Genomic DNA, 20,169 nt, shown 5'->3' with positions numbered 1-20,169 from the left:
AACCGCTGGCATCCGCCACAGGGTCAACCACTGTCTATTGAACCCTCTTGATTAAGTCTACCATAGAAGGTCCACAATCAACAATAGCCTTCCCCCCGAACACAGCTCACAATTTTCATTGTACTGTGCTCTCCAAAGAGCAACTCCTCCCAAAAGCAATAAGTTGTTGACCCTAGGAATTCTTGAAGTTCTTAAGAAAGAAAACTCTGGAAGAACCAGGAACAAAAAGCTCTTCTTTTTTCCACCGACTCTTTGGTCTTATCTTAAAAAGATTGCCCTTCTCCGACCCTTCCTGCCCAATCAGAAGAGATAGCTAATGCGTTCCACTTCTCAAATCAGGGTTTGTGGTCAGTCTGTGACCCCTGGATGACGAAAGCATCCTTGGAGCGATCTCGTAGTTCCTACGGGGTGGAGATGATGGGGTCGGTCCATGGCATGACTTTTCCTTCTGCCCCCATTTTTTGGGCTAAAAAGGGTTGAAGGGAGATAGTACATCAAGTTGTTCGCAAGGGCCAACTTGATCCTCTTCCCTGAGGATCCTATAAGAAAGACCCCTAGGAGAGCCACCAACTCCAACTATGGACCATGTACGATCCATACTAGATCTAACCAACTACCCACCCTACCTTCTCTACATTCTTGACAGTCTATCTTCGTCTTAATAGAGTTTTTTAGTGGCATGTTACGGTCTTTTCTCCCATTACTGATAAAAAGTGAGCCATTGGTTCAGGTAAAAATACTATCATTACCGCCTAAACAATCAGACATCCAACCCGTAATCGCAACGACCCGATTGTAAGAGCGGAGCTCTACCAACTGAGCTATATCCCCGTAGATATCAAATGAAGCAGACAACAATCCTACTACATAGCACATAATGGGTGGGCTATCCTGGGCTTGAACCAGAGACCTCGCCCGTGAAGTAAATAATCGCACCTATGATTCGAGGAGAATAAGTTCTCTCTTCATTCAGGAGCGACTCATCCTTCCCGAACACAGCATACAATTTTTCGCTGTACTGCGCTCTCCAAGTGTACTTCCTCTCCTTCCTTTTTCTTCACCAAAAAGAAGTCAAAATTTGGATGAGAAGAGAAAAGGAGGTATTAATAAGATCCTCCTAACCCAATCCCAGACACTCCAAGATCCTTTTTCGATCTTGCTTTTCTCATCGTTTATTAGGAGACGAATAACGATTTCCTAATCTACTGATACGGAAATTGTTCATAGTAATTGAACGAGTCGAAGACCGAGCAAGTATTTAACTATCCACTATTTTAGGTTTAGAAAGAAAAAGTCTCCCGGCCGGACCTATACTTACTATATTTCCCGCATCCTACGCAAAGAAAAAAGCATGAATTCGAATGATATGATCCTTCCATCACCCTAGAATAAAAGGTGATCTCGTAGTTCTTGGTCTGTGAAGATGTGTTGTTAGGTGTTTTTTTAACATTTAGGCTTAATTAATAAGAACTTCAGCCTGTGCTCGAGAGATAGCCTTCCATACACTGATAAGATATGCATGGATTCTCGAAAAAAAGTAGCCAAAATACATCGCTGCCCAGGACCGCCCAGATCCCACGAATGAATAGAAAATTTGGTCTACATTCGATCTCACCTTAATCACCTCATCTATCCTCCTGGTAAAAAAAAGTCAGTTTTCAACCCTGGTTCAAACAGAAGGAGTACGCCATGCTAATGTGCCTTGGATGATCCACATCTCTGGGTCAGGCGTTGATGAGCACATTGAACTATCCCTATGGCTGATAGCGTTCACAGCCCAGGCACAACGACGCAGTTATCAGGGGCGCGCTCTACCACTGAGCTAATAGCCCAGTAGGCCCCCCAGTAGTAGGGGATGCCTGCCAAAAGCAAGAGAAATCCTCAAGCTCACTTGCTTGCCTTTTGTTTTTTGATACCTTCTTTTTGTATGTATTCTTTTATTAATTCTATAATTCTCAATAATTAAACTGAACTTACCAATGCCATAATCTTACTTAAAATAAAAAGCTTCTTACTTAAAATAAATAAGTAACCCATGCCATAAGCTTCTTAAATAAAAAAGTAACCAATACCATAAGCTTCTTAAATAAATAAGTAACCCATGCCATGAGCTTCTTAAATAAATAAGTAACCCATGCCATGAGCTTCTTAAATAAATAAGTAACCCATGCCATAAGCTTCTTAAATAAAGTAAAAAATGCTCTAAGCAAATAAGAAACTAATGACATAAGCAAATTCAATAAAGAAACCAATGCCCTAAGCAAATAAGAAACTAACCTAAGCAAATAAGAAACTAAGTTTATAAGTCTTTTAAATAAAGTTATAAACTTCTTCAATAAACTAATCATAATACTCCTTCTCCTTCAATAAATGAATAATTAATTGTTAAGTTAAATATAAGATAAAGATATATATATAAACAAAAAAAGAAAATAGAAACAATGATTTCAAAATTGAAATCATTGTCTCTATTGTCTCTATTTGTTTTAGTAAAAACTGATTTTTCTATTTTTCTAATGACTGATTTTTCTATTTTTCTAATGTATAAATTCAAGATACTAAATGGTTGAATAAACTGAAACAAGCACAGAAAATAGGAGATTATCCACTTGTCTCGACCTGGGAAAAGGAGCTTACTTATGAACTTCATTCTTACTTACATGACTATAACGAACTTCACAGCCGATAAACGACAAGAGACTTAATCTCTTGCAGATGCATCTTCATGTCACTCGCTCTCTTTCGCAAGCATAACAGTGTATGAACTCAACAAGCATTAGCTCTCCCTGAGAAGGAGGTAATCCAGCTGCACCTTCCAGTACGGCTACCTTGTTACGACTTCACTCCAGTCACTAGCTGTGCCTTGGGCATCTCCCTCCTTGCGGTTAAGATAATGACTTCGAGCATGGAACACTTCCCTAGTGTGACGGGCGGTGTGTACAAGGCCCGAGAACGAATTCACCGCCGTATGGCTGACCGGCGATTACTAGCGATTCCTACTTCATGCAGGCGAGTTGCAGCCTGCAATCCAAATTGAGGCCAGGTTTCTGAGGTTAGCTTACCCTCGCGGGGTCACAACTCTTTGTCCCGGCCATTGTAGCACGTGTGTCGCCTAGGGTATAAGGGGCATGATGACTTGACATCATCCTCACCTTCCTCCGGCTTAACACCGATAGTCTGTTCAGAGTTCCAAACTTTATGGCAACTAAACACGAGGGTTGCGCTCGTTGCGGGAGTTAACCCAACACCTTGCGGTACGAACTGACGATACCCATGCACCACCTATGTCCACGTTCCCGAAGGCACTCCTCTTTTTCAAAAGGATTCGCGGCATGTCAATCCCTAGTAAGGTTCTTCGCTTTGCATCGAATTAAACCACATGCTCCACCGCTTGTGCGGGCCCCTGTCAATTCCTTTGAGTTTCATTCTTGCGAATGTACTTCCCAGGTGGGATACTTAACGCGTTAGCTGCAGTACTATATGGGTCGATACGCACAGCACCTAGTATCCATCGTTTACGGCTAGGACTACTGGGGTATCTAATCCCATTTGCTCCCCTAGCTTTTGTCTATGAGTGTCAGTAACGGCCCAGTAGAGTGCTTTCGCCATTGGTGTTCCTCCCAATCTCAATGCATTTCATCGCTCCACCGGAAATTCCCTCTGCCTCTACCGTACTCTAGCTTGATAGTTTCCACTGCCTGTCCAGGGTTGAGCCCTGGGATTTGATGACGGACTTGAAAAGCCACCTACAGACACTTTACGCCCAATAATTCTGGATAACGCTTGCATCCTCTGTTTTACCGCGGCTGCTAGCACAGAGTTAGCCGATGCTTATTCCTCAGATACCGTCATTTATTCTTCTTCGAGAAAAGAAGTTTACGACCCGTGAGCCTTCTTCCTTCACGCGGCATTGCTCCATCAGGCTTTCGCCCATTGCGAAAAATTCCTCACTGCTGCCTCCCGTAGGAGTCTGGGCCGTGTCTCAGTCCCAGTGTGGCTGATCATCCTCTCAGACCAACTACTGATCGGAGCCTTGGTAAGCCATTGCCTCACCAACTAGCTAATCAGACGTGAGCCCCTCCTTGGGCGGATTCCTCCCTTTTGCTCCTCAGCCTACCTCGTAGAGGTACTCAATTCTATGGGGTATTAGCAACCGTTTCCAGCTGTTGTTCCCCTCCCAAGGGCAAGTTCTTACGCATTACTCACCCGTTTGCCACTGGAAACACCACTTCCTGTTTGACTTGCATGTGTTAAGCATGCTGCCAGTGTTCATCCTGAGCCAGGATCAAACTCTCAATGGAATTCAGAGTTTCATTATTTAATTACTTATAGCTCCTTTCTTCGTGGACGAAGTCGATTTACGAATTATCTATCATCTGTATGATATATGTATAATCATATATCTTAAACCTTCCTTAAATATTAAACTTTCTTAAATATTCAAAACCTAACCTAAAAATATATTGTTAAATTTGCCAGTTACAGTTAAGTTATATATTAACTTACTAATTATATACATATATATAGATATAATATACATATATATAGATATATTATTAGTAGTTATATGATTATTTGCTAGTTAAGAGGTTATATATATAAAGAGGTTATATATATTCTAAATAGTCAGTATAATATGGAACTATAGATTCATTTTATATATATATATTAATAATATATTCTATTATTTGCTAGTTATATATTATATTATTTAATTATTAGAATATGGAACTATAGATTAATTGTTTTTTTCTATATTTATTAACAATAATTTATTCTATTATTGAATTATTTGGATGTGTAATTATGAGTTTTTTTGCTCCATTACAGGACAGAATGCTCATTAAAACGTTGATACGTATCAATCTTCTATGATACGTTATACTTTATCTTCTTTTCTGGTGGATTATTGTTATTACATTAAATTACATTATCAATATATTATAAATGTAAAACCCCTAGCCTCTTTTTATTCACGATATAAATATAAAAAAAGAGCGAACAGAAATAACAAAGAGAACTAGGGATAATCAGTTTTGAACTGATGACTTTCACCACGTCAAGGTGACACTCTACCACTGAGTTATATCCCTTTCCTATCCTTATCCAGAAGGGAAATTGTAAGAACTTCCCATTCCAAAAGAATCGAGAAATTAAACGAAACTATATCATGATTCCTCGGAAGGAATCTGTAACAATTTCCAAATTGACATTTTCTACTTAAAAACAAAATTCGTAACTAAATAGGCTATTAATATTGCTGCATTTCAAAAAAAAAAACTTTTCCTATATTTTCTTACCTTATATTGCCGATTGGTGCACACAGCCGCTCGGAGCATATATTCTATTGATACCATTTTGTCATAGGCCATCGAAATAATTCTCAGTATACAAACCATGCCACCCAAACCAAAGCACAAAAGTCAAAATTTTGAATCAAATTGATTCCCAGTTCAAATAATGCATAACTACATGGATAAGCTTACATTAACCCGTCAATTTTGAATTGAATTTGTGATGAAACAAAATGAAATGATATTTCGAGATATCAATAAAAAATGAGCATGTTAATGTAAATAATAAAAATGGATAAAAAAAAAAAAAGATTATCACTCTTATTGTTTTTAATAGAGAAAGAAAAATGAACCCCGAAGGATTCAAATAGTTTTTTTTTTTTTACATAGAATATAATCTATATAATATTCAAAATACTCGAAAAACAAAAATGTCTTAAAAAGAATTGAACGAGAAGTCGTATGAGGTGAAATTCTCATGTACGGTTTTATATAGTGGCAGTAAAGGTCACTTTTCTGCCAACTTTTCCACTATCACCCCTAAAAAACCAAACTTTGCCTTACGCAAAGTCGCCAGAGTACGCTTAACTTCTAAATATGAAATCACTGCTTATATACCTGATATTGACCATAATTTACAAGAACATTCTGCAGTATTAGTAAGAGGTGGAAGAGTAAAAGATTTGCCCGGTGTTAAATATCACATAATTCGAGGAATTTTAGATGCTGTCTCAATCAAAAACCGGAAACAAGGGCGTTCTAGTGCATTGTATATTCTTATCTAAGATTTGTATCATTTTATGATGATGCCATGTCAATTGCTAAAAACATGTAAAGTATATGGCTAACCCAATAACGAACGTTTTCTAAGGGGACTAGAGCAGGCTAAAACAATAAGGATAATATATGTCTAAGGTTTAATATTTAATTCATTTTATAAGTTTTCCCTTACTTAGTGTGTGTTAACATAAAATTGGAAATGTCTTGACTTTTTTGGAGCAGACTCAATTCAAATAGCATTGATTTAAAACACCTTCTCCTTTTTATACTCTGTTTTAAACCTAAGGACCCAATCATATAGATATAGAAAATACAAGATTTCTAATCATAGCAAAAGAAAGGAAACGGATACTCAATTGAGAATGAGTAAACATAATTCTATGCATAAGAATGAATATCTTCTATATATGCAAATAGAATCATGTGGAAAGCCGTATCCGGCGAAAGTCGTATGTACGGTTTGGAGGGAGATCTTTGATACCTTTAGAGATCTACCCTACAATATGGAGTTAAAAAGCCGAAATAAGTAATGATTAGTCTTTATGAAATAAATTTATGAACCTTTTTCACACTCATGTCATGCCAAAGTACTGTAGAAAATAAAATTGATAAATTTGATCTGATCTATCATAATCGATTAGTTAACATGGTCGTTAACCGTATTCTTAAGAACGGAAAAAAATCATTAGCTTATCGATTTTTTTATCAATCTCTAGAAAAGATTCAACAAAAAATAGAGAAAAATCCACTAATTGTTCTACGTCAAGCAATAGACAAATTAACTCCCAAATTGATAGTAAAATCAAAACGTGTAAGTGGATCCACTTATCTAGTTCCCATTGAAATAAAAGAGAAAGAAGGAAAAATACTTGCGATTCGTTGGTTATTAGAGTCATCCCGAAAACGTTCTGGTCCAAATATGCAATTCAAATTAAGTTACGAAATAATGGATGCTGCCAGAGAGAAAGGCTATGCTATATGCAAGAAGGAAGAGATTCATAAAATGGCAGAATCTAATAAAGCTTTTGCGCATTACCGTTAATCCACTAATTAGTATAAATAGATCCACAGATCTATCCCATTTTGATCAATAAAATATCCCATTTTGATCAATAAAAGAAAACTTACTTTCTAAAAATTGATACAAATTTTATTGGAACAAAAACGAAAGGAAAAGAAGAATGAAAAATAAATCATAGATATAATGTATAATAAGGAGATTTTAAATAAAATGTTGCTCGAATATTAATTGAAGTTAGTAACTAATGATCCGGACAAAATGAAAAATGCATTTTTTATACCTTAAAATCATTTTTATGAAAGAATTTTATTTGCTTCTCTTCTATGGAAGTTCCATTTTCCCAGAATGCATCCTGATTTTTGGCCTATTTCTTCTTCTAGTAATCGATGTCATTTTTTATCAGAAAAAGGCAACTTGGTTTTATTTCATCTCTTTAACAAGTTTAGTGCTAAGCATAACTTTTTTGTTATTTCAATGGAGAGAAGAACCCACGATTAGTTTTTTTGGCAATTTACAAACAAACAATTTTAATAAAATATTTTGATTTCTCATTTTATTATGTTCCACTTTGTGTATTCCTCTATCCGTGGAATACATTCAATGTACAGAAATGGCTGTAACAGAGTTTTTGTTATTCATATTAACAGCTACTCTAGGAGGAATGTTTTTATGTGGTGCTAATGATTTAACAACTATCTTCGTATCTTTAGAATGTTTAAGTCTATGTTCTTATCTATTATCTGGATATACCAAAAGAGATGTTCGGTCTAATGAGGCTATTATGAAATATTTACTTATGGGTGGAACAAGTTCTTCCATTCTTGCTTATGGTCTTTCTTGGCTATATGGTCTATCTGGAGGTGAGATTGAAATTCAAGAAATAGCCAATGGTCTTATAAATACACAAATGTATAACTCTCCAGGAATTTGGATTGCACTTCTATCTGTAATGGTAGGAATTGCATTCAAACTTTCTTTAGTTCCTTTTCATCAACGGACCCCCGATGTATATGAAGGAGTGTGATTCGTTTGATAAATTATTACATACAATATCTTTTTTAGAGATGTTTGTTTCTATTTATAAAAACTCTATAGACATGTGAAAAAAAGATTGTTATTCCCACTTGGACTAAGACATCACTTTTACCAAAAATTTGAATTGAATTAAGGTAAAGCAAAGTAAGAAACAAACTCAATTGTTTGATTGAATTAACACACTACACCACCCCAATACAATAAATAACTTTTACAAATGAATTATTACGGGTAGTTTTTAGGGTCAGATTGACGTGTACTTTTATTCTTAACGTAGATGCTACATAGTAAGTTTTCATTCTTCAGAAACTACGAGTGTAAAAAAGAAGGCATCTGTCGACAAAAAGATTACCCTAAGATGAGCATCTCATGACTATTCAGAACGATTTAAATCAGATGGTTTTATTTTTTATTTTTCACTTTATTTTTAACTCTTTCATAACTGAACTTAAAAAAAAAAAATAATAAGAAAAATGAATAATTTACAATTTATATATTATATTGCATACTATAATAACCACTGAGTAAGGATTCCTCGCGAAGTTAAGGATTAGTTATTCTTTATATAGTTATTCTTTATATCAATTGAATATATTCAATCTTATACATACACGAGGAAGGTAATAAAAAAAAGAGAATCAAATGATTCTGCAAATTTTTTTATCACTTAGGAGCCGTGCGAGAAGAAAGTCTCATGCACGGTTCTTAATGAGAGAAGGGAGAATTCCTCTTTTCGACTCTAACTCCCCCACTCCAGTCGTTGCTTTTATTTCTGTTATTTCAAAAGTAGCTGCTTCAGCTTTAGTCACTAGAATTTTTGATATTATTTTTTATTTTTCATTGAACGAATGGCATCTTCTTTTGGAAATATCAGCTATTCTTAGCATGATATTAGGAAATTTAATTGCTATTACTCAAACAAGTATAAAACGTATGCTTGCATATTCATCGATAGGTCAAATTGGATATATCCTTATTGGAATAATTGATAAAGACCCAAATAACGGATATGCAAGTGTGATAACTTATATGGTACTCTATATTTTTATGAATTTAGGAACTTTTGCTTGTATTATATTATTCAGTCTACGTACAGGAACAGATAACATTCGGGATTATGCAGGATTATACGCGAAAGACCCTTTTTCAGCTTTGTCTTTATCTTTATGTCTGCTATCGCTAGGAGGGATTCCTCCATTAGCAGGTTTTTTTGGAAAACTTTATCTATTCTGGTGTGGGTGGCAAGCAGGCTCCTATTTATTGGTTTCAATAGGACTCTTTATGAGTGCTATTTCCATATATTATTATCTTAAAATAATTAAGTTATTAATGACTGAAAGAAACAAAGAAATAACTCCCTACGTGCAAAATTATAGATTATCTTCTTCAATCTCAAAAAATTATATCGAAGTTAGTATGATTATATCTGTAATAGCATCTACTTTATTGGGAATAATAATGAATCCAATTGTTGCAATTGCCCAGGATACATTATTTTAGAGATTGATATTTTTTGTAATATAATTTTCACTAGATGTAAAAAAAAGGAAGAATTGCCCTTATATTCATATTCTTAAAATCACAGGGAATAGGCTAGGCTTAAATTATCAGATGAAATTCTAATTACAAAATCAACTTGATCATTCAATTAGAAGTTCATTTTGGTTATAATACTGGTTATAATATAGAATTTGTTCATTTTGTACCAAAACAAAATATAGATGTTTCTATCTGAGAAAAAGTCGTTCAAACATGTGTTAAATAAAATATTTGTAATTCTTAACTTCTATTGAAAAGAGAAGTTAAGAATTACAAAACAGGGATGGAGATAATATAATCTCCATACTGAATTGAATCGAGATAACCTTGCTGCGATTCTTTCATCTAAAAAACAGAGTGCAATAACTGTTTATTATGCATCCAGCAGGAATTGAACCCGCGACTTCCCAATTATGAGTTGGGTGCTTTTACCATTCAGCCATGGATGCTATGGTAAAGTTATTTCATTATAATCAATATGGTAACCAATTCAATTCTATTTCTCTTTTATAGAAATAACAAGAAACTTTTTTTTGACAAATTGTACAATAGTTGAATAACTTGCACTGACTACCTCTTTCTTATTATAATTCAATTTAATAAGTAATAATTACACTATATTATCTTACAAAATAATAAACAAATAATATATGGGAAAAACAAATAATATATGGGAAAACATGAAAATTCGTGGTCTACGGACCCTATCGGAAAAAACTGAGAAATAGTTTGGTTCTTTAGCGTTCAGTCGAAATTTAAAGATTACATGATGGATATATTCGTTCCATGGAACGAATCCAATTTGGTGAGATTGCTAAGTCAAATATTTTCTGGTCGAGAAAGTGTTGTTAAGCTTTTTGATTTTCGGATTCTTAGTACATTACTTATACGGGATATACGTATATTTATCTTAAAAGGTCAAGTAATAAAAGCTGTAATGATAATAGCATTACCATTACTTTTCTATTTTTTGAATATTCGATTAATTGAAAGAAACAAATCATCAAAATATAATTTGATGAAGATATTTCCGGCTCCGGCTATACAACATTTTGGAGCTAGAGCTAGAAAGGAAAATTTGTTGCTCGTTCCGCATCGTTTTATTTTTTTGCGAAAAGTCCGAAGGAGATATCAACGTTGCTTGCTCAATCCAAAAGAACATGTTTGGATTTTATCTAGTTCTAAAACAAATCTGAATCAGAAAAATGATAGAATATCAGAGAAGCAAGAAACAACAAGTTGGGAAAGCCTTTTGGAGAAGGAATCTAATGGCATCGAATGGGAGATTGATTCATCTTTTAATTCAATTCCAGAATATTGGAAATCTGAAACAAAACCTGAAAACCTTTATGAATGGCGGGAGTCATTACTTTATCTTGAGTGAAACAAAATTATTGAGGAAGTAGAAAACAGACTCGAACAACTAGAAGTTGGACTAGTTCAAGCAGAAGAAGAATTTGCTCGTTCTTCAGAACCAGAAAAAGAAAAAAAGAAGCGAATAAAAAGAAAAATTGAAGAAGTCGAAACATGCAGAGAAAGTCTACGAAGACTAAGGAAACTCCATAAGGAGACAAAAGAATTTAAGTATTTTGCACAACAAGAAAAAATATTACAAGAAGAATTAGATCAAGCAAGAGAATCTTTTCCCTTTTCAGAGACGGAAGTTTTTCAAACGTTTTTTGATCCTTTGTTAATAGATGAATCATGTATAAGTATTAATTATAGCAATAAACCGAGTGAAAAATTCAAATTGTTGAAAGGGCGACAAGATGCTTTTGAATATTTCAGGGGGTTAGAAAAGAATAGAATTGTTGATCTATGGAAGGTTAAAAAATTGATTCAAAATCCTTCTGTCAATTATGATATTTTACCAGATCGCGAATGGAACATAAGAAAAGACTCTATAAACCAATTCAATTGTATTCGATTTATGAAATCGAATTTATCTTCAAGATCTCCCTCATCCTGTGATCAAAATAAAGAACAATTAGCATTAAACGATGATTTCCAATTCAAAAAATTTGTTCTTAAAATAACAGACCAATTTACTCTATCAATAACTAAGCCTAATCTCTATTACCCTAATGATGAAATTGACCTAGATATCGATGATCGTGTGAACGAATTACATTTATTCAACCAGACTCTATTGAAGTCCTTCAATTACTTCTTCAATTCCAGAGATGAATTAACGCATGATTCTTTCCTTCAGGTACTCAATATTTTTGAAAAAAAGAAAACATCAGAAGATGATAACACTAAACAACTAATATTTAATAAAATATTGAGTAGATACAAGATTCAAGCTAACGAGCATGTTGAAATTGAAAAAGCATTTATGAGATTCAATTTCTTGAAGAACGTATTGGCACCTGTTGTATCAAAATCTGATTTGAATGAATATTTCTTAAAATATTTTGTATTAAAGGATTTAGAATCGTTCCAGAAGTATTATTTTTTGGAATACCATAAATACTATATGGAATTACAAAGATACTCTTTGGAATTACAGAAAGTATTGAATAAGAATAAATACTCTTTGGAATTACAGAAAGTATTGAATAAGAATAAATACTCTTTGGAATTACAGAAAGTATTGAATACGAATAAATACTATTTGAAATTACAAAAATACTCTTTGGAATTATAGAGAGTATTGAATACGAATAAATACTATTTGAAATTACAAAAATACTCTTTGGAATTACATAAAGTATTGAATAAGAATAAATACTATTTGGAATTACAGAAAGTATTGAATAAATACTATTTAGAATTAGATAAGGCATTCCATAAATACTCTTTGGTATTTCATGAATACTATTTGGAATTACAGAAAGTATTGAATAAATACTATTTAGAATTAGATAAGGCATTCCATAAATACTCTTTGGTATTTCATGAATACTATTTGGAATTACAGAAAGTATTGAATAAATACTATTTAGAATTAGATAAGGCATTCCATAAATACTCTTTGGTATTTCATGAATACTATTTGGAATTATTGACTAAATACTCTTTGGTATTCCATAAATACTCTTTGGAGTTACAGAAAGTAGTGAATAAGAATAAATTGGAATCACAAAAAGTATTGGATGAATACTATTTGGAATTACATAATTATTTTGGATATTTCTATGTGGAATTTCATAAATACTATATGGAATTACAAAGAGACTATTTAGAATTACAGAAAGTATTGAATAAGAATAAATACTATTTGGAATTCATCTATTTTCTCAAAACATTAAGTCGCAATTTGAATAATGTAACGCAAGATGCAATTAACCAGCATTCATCAAGTTGGATAATGTGTCAAAAAGAATGTTTGGATCGCCCTATTTTTCGACCTGTTCAGATTAGAAATCCAAATTTTTTAAACACTTTTGTATTATCCAAAAAGATCGAATACTTTCAACAAAGATTAGAATATCTCTTGTCCATTTCCAAACAAAACAATTTTAAAAAGAGAGTGTTAGATCCAATTGAATTATCGACTATTCAACATTGGGGTTGGTTTGGGGATCCCAATGAATTTAATTATACTGGAATTAATAAGTTTATCTTGGAGAATATGAATCGTTCGAAGATTCTCTGGGCCAAGATTAATGAAAATGTTTGGGACAAGCTTAATGAAAATGGCACAAAATCTAAATCAATTCCTAATCTTGAATCCAAACAAACATTAAATGAGAAAAAATTGATAATTGAATTTATTATTGACGTCTTTGATAATGGAAAAAATTACATGGAATTATTGGAACTATTTAATAATGCGGGTCTTTCGGAAATATTTGATAATCAAGACAATTGGTTGAATCCTTTAAAACTCTCTAATCAAAATTCATTGAGAGCTTCTTTTCACAAAGCAAATACCTTTGAATTTTTAGATTACTTACACCGTCCTCGTCTTTTTTATAAAAAAAGATTGGCTTCTTACATGGGAAGGATTCATATCAAAAATAAGAATGTAACATATGGACAATTATTAAATTTATTTTTCATTCCTAACAATCTGGTTTCTTCGTCTATTAACGAAATGAGAGCTGTGTACTCAGAGAAAGAAACTATCTCACTCATAAAGTCACAAGTCAATATATTATTGGATAAATATTTATGTGACAAAGTGCTAATTCATGATTTGCATAAATCGTCTAATTTCTTTGATAAATTGAATTCTATTATTCGTAGAAATATTAATTTCTCGATTGAAGATATTTCTAAAACTCCTTTAATAAGCCTACAAATTGTCAATTTTGACAAAAACTCTTGCTATCCTTTTTTAAATAGTTCAGATTTAGAAGAAAAGACCTCTAGCCAGTATTCTCAAAATAGTTTTAGTTCAAACATAGATCTTATTCAAACTCAATCTTATCAAGATGATCTATTGTCCGAAATATCTTTGCGAATGAATCAATTTGCAGAAAAAGCAAAATATAGTTCAACAGAAAGAGATATAATAGAAGACAAAACTATAGGGGACTTTATGGAAGACGAAGCCATAGGTGAGTTTATGGAATTCAAATCCATAGGTGACTTTTTTGACAAAGAAAAACTAAAGTTAGTATTTTCAAAACTAAAGTGTTTTGGAATAATTTCTTTTAATCAAAATCAAATAAATATTCTTTTTGATCAAATAAAAAGAAATATTCTTTTCGAGAAATGGGGTTTGTTTCAAACACATAAGTCATGGTTGTGGTTTTTTACTTCCACAGGGTGGAAATATACTAAAAATCTATTTTTTACTCTTTTTCGAAAATCACAATTTGAATATTTTGTGGGCACTTTATCATAAATTTTGGAAAGTTCTAAAGTGGGAATTTAGAGATAAAATTGATCAAATTATCACAATATTAAATGATCAAATTCTCATAATATTAAATGATCAAATTCTCCCTATATTAAATAATCAAATTCTCCTGATATTGAATGATCAAATTATCCCTACATTCAATCTTATGTTATCCCGCTGGAGTATTGACAAAATATTGCAAGAAACAAATGACAAAGTATTTAGACAAGTACTTAAGGGAAAAGATCTATCAATATCATTTGATGTATGGAAATATATACATAATGTTCGGGAATATGATATTTTTCTTTATATCTTAATTGGGTTTTTCTTTTATATTTCCTCCAGAATTCCTTTATTGTTGATTAAGTTCTATAGGAACTTCTATCTCATCAGAGTTTTGCAGTATAATTCCTACTGCTTTGAGAGAGTAGGAGAAATGATTAGATCTTATAAAAGGCTTAGAAATTTTTCTAATTTAAATTGGTATGGTTCTTGGCTTACATTTGTGGACTATATCGAGCTGGACTCGGATCCTGATGATATAGGATTATCGCTACTATTGAAAATTTGGTATGTCAAAAATATTAAATGGTTGCGGCGGCGTTTTCGAGAATGCTGGAAATATCACTCACTTATAAAAACAATTTTGTACGAATTTGAAGTGGATGACTTTCTTTTGAGAGAAAATCGATTGTTTTTACTACAAGAAAGAATCTCTCAATTTGAATCGAAATTAACCCCCCCTATTGGTTTATTTCATGAATTTGAAAAAAAAGAACAGCCAGGACTTCTTTACTTTCGATATTTAGCTGAATTTATTCAGAGAGGCCTAACTCATAGAATAGGCTTAATGAATTCCGAATTAAATTCATTGTTTTTAGCAGAAATACTGATCTACACTGCTTTTTATCAGAAGATGACTTCCATCCCAATTCGCTCATTCTTATATGACCACGTTAGATTTTACCCACTCTACCCAGTACCGTCCTTTTCGAATCGAATTTTATTGATAGGGCCTAAGGAAACTGGACGATCCTACTTGGCTAAAAATTTAGCAGCAGATTCTTATTTACCTTTAATAAGAATATCTCCTAAAAGTTTTTTGAGGCAGCAAAAAATTCTGTCTCGCTATGAACCCGAGTATACATCTTCAGCTAAACAATCATACCTTGAGCATGAAAATATCCTCAGGTCTCTCGGCTGGTCAGGCAGGCCAAAAGACGTAGCTGAGAAGGAGTACTATGATAAAAAACCTCATAAGTTTTTGTATGATTGATTTTTGAATCCTAACCCTCCAGAGTATTTTTTGAGAAGAGTAATCCAATTCGTATTTGCACTCAAATTGGCAAAATTGATGTCTCCTTGCGTCATATGGATTCCAAGCATTCATGAACTGAATGATTACTTTTATCTTATTGCATTATTGGTAGAACTCCTTGGGGATCCATATAATCCGATTGATGGTGAAAAAGAAACCACCATCAAACAAAATATTGTTGTTATTGCCTCAACTGATATTCCAAAAAAAATTGATCCAGTTCTAATAAGTCCTCCTCGTAGTAAACGAAGATTCGATACATTTATCAATACTAAAAAGTTGCCTGCCCCATATCGAGAAAAAGAATTTCCTTTGCTTTTACGTAACAAAGGGCTCTACTTGAAAAAAGAATGGAACTGCTATGATGAATTTGGGTTAACTACCAAAGGCTTTACTACGCAAGATCTAGCAAAACTTGCTGATGAAATATTTCTAATTAGCATGAGCCAAAATACTTCAGCTATAGACAATGATATAATTGGAGTAGCTTTGTATAGATCAAATTGGGGTCCTTGTAATTATAATCTGAAGTTCAGTGAATTTTTTCAAGGACTTCCTTATAAGATAGGAAAAGCCATTATACAGAATAAACTAACGCATTAAAAAAATTCTCTAAGGCTTAATCTAGATTTTGAGGGTCGAAGGGCAAACTATTTGCATCAATGGTATTTAGAACCTTCAATTGCCGGAACAGTTGCAAAAGAGTTCACCGTATTCTATCATATTTTGGGTTACTTGGCCGGATCAGTAGCGCAAGATTGTTGGTTTTTATCGGAATCAAATAGAGAGAATTGGAATAATCCTTTTGATCCTTTCATTGAAAATGATTTCATTCTAGCTTTGAGTCTCTTACAGGGTCTTCTGGAAGAATTTCCATCGTTGGCAATATATCGGGGCAATTCTGATTACATAACAATTGCTCCTCAGTTCAAAAAAGATATGATGCAAAAAGGATTATCTTCTATACTAGATAAAATCGTTTTATCTAAAGAATTAAGAAATTCCTACGGAAAAGAGGACGAAACTCCTATAGTTTGTGATTCTAGGACCTGGCCTTTTAGTTTTATTCGCAGCAATCGATTTGAGCATATAAAAGATATAACAATAGAAAATCCATTATTGGATTATCTTCACCTGTTTGGAGGGTTTCAAGAAAGACCGACCCGTCTTTCTAGCTTATATTGGAAGAAATTTCTAATGTCTGGCCCCGACTTCCGGCCTCTTTATGCTGGGAAGGACGATATTATAGAAAGAAAGACAGCTACTTTCTGGGAAGCAAAATTACTATACAAAAAGTTTCAAAGGATGGTAATATATCAATTTGACACAGAAGAGTATGCAATGGAGTATAAACCTTTAAATACACCAGTAATCTGTATAGCTTGTCGATTTCTTTGGGATCCCGTGAGTATTCGCTTTTTAAATAAGCACTCTTCTTTTGAACGAAGAGAACTTTTTGCTTCTAAAGAACTTGTGAAGAGCATTTATATTACTTATTCTTCAACAAGAGAGCTAAATATCAGTATTAAAAAAATGTTAAAGTCTATTCTAAAGCGTAAAAAGGTGAGAAAAATAGCCCTAGGAATCAAAATTCAGACTAATGATGACGATTTACCTCTTAATATTAAAATGGAAGAAAAAGAAAATTTTGAAAATTTCAAACGCTTTCAAGAAATTGGTACCCGATTGAAACGTGTATTACCTTATCCCCAATCGGTGATAAGTAAACATTGGTTCCGTGAAAAAACACGGGATGATAAATTTAAACAACGTTTGCTCAAGGGAGAAAGGGAAAATATAGATTTATTATCTAATGAATCTCTTACTTATAAAACTCTATCCGAAAGTTATGAATATTTATCAAATTTATTCTTCTCTAATAGAATGTTATTTAAACAAATGATCGATACATTATTAAAAACAAAATGGCTTTCTACGAATGCCATTGATTGTTTATTGGCGGAAGGATTAAATAACAAAAAAAAAGCCTAGATCTTTCATTCATTTTGTTCAAATTTGATCGGTCCGAATTTTGTCTTTAAAACTTTTCCAAAAAATAAAATCGAATTAATATAGTTTAATAGTAGTACTCTCGATTAATTCAACTTGATTTTTTGAACAATGGCAATTGAATTACTCATTCAATTGCCATTAATTAATTATAATGTCTAATATAACTATTAAATTAAATATTGAATATGTATGCCTTGAAGAGGACTCGAACCTCCACGCTGTTTAGCACGACATTTTGAGTGTCGCGTGTCTACCATTCCACCATCAAGGCATTCAAGAAGCTGATTTTATTTCATCGAATACTTGACAATATGATTGTTTTGTCATATAATATTTAATCGAATATTTGATTTTATTTCATCAAATACTTGCCAATATCATTGTTTTGTCATATAATATTTAATCGAATATTTGATTTTATTTCATCGAATACTTGACAATGTCATTGTTTTTTCATATAATAGAGTGAGTTGAGTTCAATAGTGGAAGAGAAAGTGGATCGGTTTGACAACACAATATCATTGTTTTGTGATATAATAAAGTGAGTTTAGTTCAATAGTGGAAGAGAAAGTGGATCGGATAGAATATTCTGTTTAGCTTATTAAATGAAATGGTTGAACGACACCTTTAGAAATATGATTTATTTTCTATTAATAAGTCAATAGTCAATTTTGGATATCTTGATTAACATAACATAAGATTGAGAATCACCGTGATTCTATTTTAATAGCCCTTAATTAAGGAGATTCGGCAGGTAGGACACATATATGAGATAAGTAACCATATACTTATAGTGCTATCATATACAAAAAATGATCTATGGTAATATATTGATCTATGTAATACAGTTAGGGAGTAGATTCGATGTTGTCGTTAATCTCTGTATATAGATTTGGAGTGTTATCTAATGATCTATCTAAGACAGTTTCTAAATATTTCCATGAAATAGAAATAGGTTAGTAATCTAATTCTATAGAAAAATTGTCATATTAAATAAAAAAATGATCCGAATGTTATGTTAATAACGTTAAAATCATAGTCTCATGAATGAATAAAAAAAAAGTTCTATTCCATTTTCTATTCTATTAATTATAAATAACTAATATAGTATAAATAACTAATATAGCCTAACGGCGGGAGGAAAAGAGACTATGCTTAATTACATCATACCGTGGGTTGAAAGATCCACTCCGGTTCTATTATTTGGAGTTTATTATGGTTTTTTAGCAACATTGCCAATTGGCCCGGCCCAGATGTATTTTATTCGATCTTTGTTAATTCAAAACAAAGTCATCGACAACAGAAAAATTGTTCCTGCAGGGAATTTGATTCTTAGTGGTTCTTTTGTGGCACAACTGGTGGTCTTCTCATCCATATACGTAGCGCCTATTTATGCGAGTATTTGGAAACCCCATTTGATGGCAACCATGCTTTACCCCGTTTTATTTTTTGTTATTTTTCAAAGAGCTTTGTTTCGGAAACACCCTTGGCTTCAAAATCTGGCAGTAGAATTCTTTATTGGAGTCGCTTTACAACTGCTAAACCCCGCCCTTTTTGGTAAATCTATCTATACCCGATTAATCAATTTGATGCTATTCAGATATAGCGAAAACTTTTTATTTCTGCTGAGTACCGCAGCCGGATGGTTGAGCAGACAAATTCTTTTTGTAAAAATGACGAAAATTTTTTGTTCACGGGTGGAAAATGATGTTCTCTTAAAAAGGGATAGAAGGGGAGAATTTTTCGCCTTCAGTTTTCAAATTATTTTCTTCGGCTATGCCATGGTGGCATGCTACGGCAGGAATCCTTCTCTCATTGCTACTAAATGGACTGATTCAAGGACGTTCATTCACGGTCCTCGAGAAGAACTTGAAGAACTATCATTAGACTTATCTGGTAAGAAAGGCTCTTTTAAGACATCTAACAAGAAAAAAAAACATAAGAAACACAAGCCTAAGACACCGCCTAAGACCCCTATTAATATTCAAAAAAATGAGGAGAATGTTAAGAAGCCGTCCATTCCTTTGCCTTCTTCTTTTAGACCGCTAGTGAAATTTTTATCTGATGAATTGAAATTGCACGTTGACAAAAAAAAAATATTACCTTTTATAATCAAAAGGTGGCCATTAATAGTGTTGGATTCTAATCGGTTTAACGACCCCCTTCGATACGTGAGTATAGGAGATTATATTCTGCGTGGCCCTGTGAGGAGCCAAGTTGCTGAATATTTCTTTGATGTTTGTCTCAGTGATGGCCATCAAAAAATTTCTTTCACAGCTCCGCCAAGTATCTCTTTTTTTGCCAAAATGGCAAACTTGGGTGATCAAAGTCTTGATTCAAATCAGGATCACCTTGATGAATGGATAGAAAA

The 20,169-nt window shown here is 33.0% G+C and overlaps 2 non-coding genes and 1 pseudogene across 2 annotated transcripts; all 3 read right to left on the bottom strand.

Annotated features, from left to right (window-relative positions):
- Nucleotides 1-2,795: 2,795 nt before the first annotated feature.
- Nucleotides 2,796-4,296, bottom strand: LOC149541798 (18S ribosomal RNA; annotated as a pseudogene).
- A 5,749-nt stretch (nt 4,297-10,045) lies between these two features.
- Nucleotides 10,046-10,118, bottom strand: TRNAM-CAU (transfer RNA methionine (anticodon CAU)). The gene has a single exon. It is a non-coding gene; the product is annotated as a tRNA-Met (tRNA).
- A 7,870-nt stretch (nt 10,119-17,988) lies between these two features.
- On the bottom strand, nt 17,989-18,069 carry TRNAL-CAA (transfer RNA leucine (anticodon CAA)). The gene has a single exon. It is a non-coding gene; the product is annotated as a tRNA-Leu (tRNA).
- Between the last annotated feature and the right edge of the window lie 2,100 nt (nt 18,070-20,169).

The sequence above is a fragment of the Cupressus sempervirens genome, chromosome 8 (assembly GCF_028749045.1).
Source record: "Cupressus sempervirens isolate cs-2001-9-10 chromosome 8, ASM2874904v1, whole genome shotgun sequence".
NCBI lineage: Eukaryota > Viridiplantae > Streptophyta > Pinopsida > Cupressales > Cupressaceae > Cupressus > Cupressus sempervirens.
The sequence above is the reverse complement of the archived record's forward strand: the minus strand, read 5'-3'. Positions and strand labels throughout refer to the sequence as shown.